At 38.1% G+C, this 3,965-nt stretch overlaps 1 pseudogene; it reads left to right on the top strand.

Moving 5' to 3' along the window:
- Nucleotides 1-2,143: 2,143 nt before the first annotated feature.
- LOC143640590 (eukaryotic translation initiation factor 5 pseudogene) lies at nt 2,144-3,483 on the top strand (annotated as a pseudogene).
- Nucleotides 3,484-3,965: the final 482 nt, after the last annotated feature.

The following is a 3,965-nucleotide window of genomic DNA, read 5'->3' as shown; positions in this document are numbered from 1 at the left end:
TGGCCTGGGAAGGAAAATATTTATGAGGTGTCACTAATGTTTCAGAGAGTGCTGTTATCTGGTCAGAGAGCCAGGCATGGATGAGTTCAAGGCACGGGCAGGCATTCCAAGCAGGTTCAGAATTTGCAGTAATTTATAGTAAAGCCAAAATTATCTTTTTACGGCTTTCTGGCAAGATGGCTCCCAATTTTAATAAAAGATCAGGTTGGGTCTATCAAGCCTGTCCCATACTTTTGGAAACTCCTCTGCAACCTGCAAGGTTGTGAACTCCTGAGCATTTTACATTCCAGATATGTATTCACAGATTTTCGAACTCTTCTCCTCCAATTGCGTCTTACTTGGGGTGAAGGTAATATCAAGGCATTGTCCTGGATGAGAGTGGGAAGATTTTTGTGTAGCACATATTTGCATACACATTTAGAAGATCACTCCTCCTAAACACTGTTGGAAAAATAAATTCAATCTATTTGGAGAGCTTCCTAGCTGAACAACATTATACATAAATCCAAGTTCATTAAATAAATAGTTTTGGATCAGTGGATGATATATATTTCAAGATGAATTTATATATATTGGCATATATATTGCTACATTTTAATGTCGGTGTGTGTTTTGTGTTTAAAATGTTTTGTGATTTATGTGGATTTATAATCAAATTTTCACAAGATTATTCTCAGAAATATTCATCCACATGAAATACATATTTTTTTTCCTAGTACTGAAAACTAACTTCAGTGAATGGTGCATAAATATCCTAAAAATTCTAAAGTAACTGACCCAGATTAACATCAATGCAAGTAGATTTCTATGGGACATGATGTGTATTTTGATGTTCATTTTTATTCAACACTGGTACATTACTATTTCTGCAGTTAATGCACATCATACAATATATATTTCATCCAATATTTCGCAAATTTATAGGCATGTGTTTCACGTTCAATCACTTCCTGCTTCAGAACACATGTATTCCTCCAGGTTTCTTGACTATTCTTTTCATGAGACTTCTTTCCAAACACATTATTTTTGCTTTGCATAATCACTTTTGAAGCAAAACACATACACCTTTCAGGATAAACCATAACCCTAATATTACCATTAGATGTATAACTGGTTGGTATGAATGATTGTATATCAATATGAGATTTCTTTTATCTTTTCAGATATCAATTCAATGCATTATTTTAAGTGGAATCAGTTATATTATTTACACAAAGTATGATCTATTCATGCATTATCTGCATATTCATAGACAGAGGGTACACCTATTTGTACCCTGAATACTAATTTATACGTCTACAAAATATTGCTACAAAAATGGTGAAAGAAATACTCATGTCACCTTATCTACATATACATTTTTTTTCACAATAATATTCTGGACACAAAATGCAAAGGTCACACTTATGATTTTACCAAAGCCTAAATGGAAAGTGAGCATGGATTAATGAAAACATCCATGTCCTGGTTACCTAATGCTCTCAAAGATGAATCCAATTTGTGACAACATATTTATTTCTTCCTAAGATTATACATTCAAACTCAACCCGTTTGAAAATATCAAATTACACACTTTATACTTTTGCTGATTTCCTAATGTCTCTATTTATATCTGCTTTCCTACATATTTTCTACAATTCATCAGTGTGACTGACTCTTCACATGTGCTGACATTTACATTCAGCCTCTACCCGAAACCCTATTTGTAAAGAACTTTTGGTAGTCAGAGCGAGAACATTCCAGAGGTCGCCAGGCTCGGTGCTGCCGGTGTGGACATGGACGTCGCTGGGACAGCCCTTCCTGCTGCTCGGCGGCGGCACCTGCCTTGCCGCCCTCCGCTCGCCCGCCCCGCCGCTCCGGACCCGGTTTCCAGCGCCTCTTCCTCCCAGTCCCGGGTGAGCCGCATTGGGTTTATGTCTTTATTTGACGAAAACGAGCTGTAGTGCAGCCATTGGTACCTGTATTGGGGAAACATAGCGTACAAGTAAGGAGCTTACAGCCTCAGAGGCGAAAATTTTTTCATGTCAGAGACCGAGAACTCTTGCAGTCGTTTATGTCATCCCTACTTCTCCAGACAGAAGATACCAAAAAGTTGCAATCAAAGATCTCTTCATCTTATTGATAAAGCCACTAATAAGCAAAAATGTCTGTCAACGTCAACCGCAGCGTGTCAGACCAGTTCTATCGCTACAAGATGCCCCATTTGATTGCCAAGGTTGAGGGCAAAGGAATTGGAATCAAGACAGTTATAGTCAACATGGTTGACTTTGCAAAGGTGCTTAATCGGCCTCCAACGTATCCCACCAAATATTTTGGTTGTGAGCTGGGAGCACAGACCCAGTTTGATGTTAAGAATGACCGTTACATTGTCAATGGATCTCATGAGGCGAATAAGCTGCAAGACATGTTGGATGGATTCATTAAAAAATTTGTTCTCTGTCCTGAGTGTGAGAATCCTGAAACAGAACTGCATGTCAACCCAAAGAAGCAAACAATAGGTAATTCTTGTAAAGCCTGTGGCTACCAAGGCATGCTTGACACACATCATAAACTCTGCACATTTATTCTCAAAAACCCACCTGAGAATAGTGACAGTGGTCCAGGAAAGAAAGAAAAGGAAAAGAAAAATAGAAAGGGCAAAGACAAGGAAAATGGTTCTGTATCCAGCAGTGAGACACCACCACCACCACCACCAAATGAAATCAGTCCTCCTCCACATGCTGTGGAAGAAGAGGAGGATGATGATTGGGGAGAGGATTCAACTGAAGAAGCTCAGAGGCGTAGAATGGATGAAATTAGTGACCACGCAAAAGTTCTGACACTCAGTGATGATTTGGAAAGAACTGTAGAAGAGCCTGTCAATATTCTCTTTGATTTTGTTAAGAAAAAAAGAAGAGGGTATCATTGACTCATCAGACAAAGAAATTGTCGCAGAAGCAGAAAGGCTGGATGTAAAAGCCATGGGCCCTCTTGTTCTAACTGAAGTTCTTTTTAATGAGAAAATTAGAGAACAGATTAAGAAATACAGGTGCCATTTCTTATGATTTTGTCACAATAACAAAAAAGCTCAACGATACCTTCTTCATGGTTTGGAGTGTGTGGTGGCAATGCATCAAGCTCAGCTCCTCTCTAAGATTCCACATATCTTGAAGGAAATGTATGACGCAGACCTTTTAGAAGAGGAGGTCATCATCAGCTGGTTGGAAAAGTCCTCTAAGAAATATGTTTCAAAAGAACTTGCCAAAGAGATTCGTGTCAAAGCACAACCATTTATAAAGTGGTTGAAGGAAGCAGAGGAAGAATCTTCTGGTGGTGAAGAAGAAGATGAAGATGAGAACATTGAGGTGGTGTACTCAAAGACTGCCAGTGTACCGAAAGTTGAAACTGTGAAGTCTGACAACAAGGATGATGACATTGATATTGACGCCATTTAAAAGAATGGATGCAACCTAGCTTAACAGTGTAATGCTGCAAATTTTTCTCCATTATGAGCCAGAAATGCAACATGTATGCTTAAAAGCTAAAATGGCTTAACATCATGCTACACTTTAATACTAAAAATATATTACTGTGAGTGGTCTGTAATTAGCCCAATGAGACATCTAGGAAGTCCATACACACATCAGTGAGCAAATGTAGTTTGCTTATTTATAGCATGTTTCTTTTGGAAAAACTAGTGGTGGACACATTTGGATCACATTTATACAGTTATAAAAATAAAGATTTGAGTTTGGTCATTTCAGATTTTTGGCTCTGAATGACTTAGCTAAAGTAATTGGCTCCTTTTAAAAAGTGGTGCCATCATTTAACCTGATATGGTCCTTGGAGCCTGGTAGATTTTGTTAGGTGCTGAGACCATTCAGGGGTTTTCAGCAGAATGTAAACAAACTTGTTTGTAATGATCTTACTGAGCTGTTAAATCTAGTACTTTTGAATTTTTTTAGTCCCTCAAATTGGCATCTGTA

This window comes from Callospermophilus lateralis, unplaced genomic scaffold (genome assembly GCF_048772815.1).
Source record: "Callospermophilus lateralis isolate mCalLat2 unplaced genomic scaffold, mCalLat2.hap1 Scaffold_361, whole genome shotgun sequence".
Taxonomy (NCBI): Eukaryota; Metazoa; Chordata; class Mammalia; order Rodentia; family Sciuridae; genus Callospermophilus; species Callospermophilus lateralis.
This window is presented reverse-complemented; position numbering and strand designations above follow the sequence as displayed.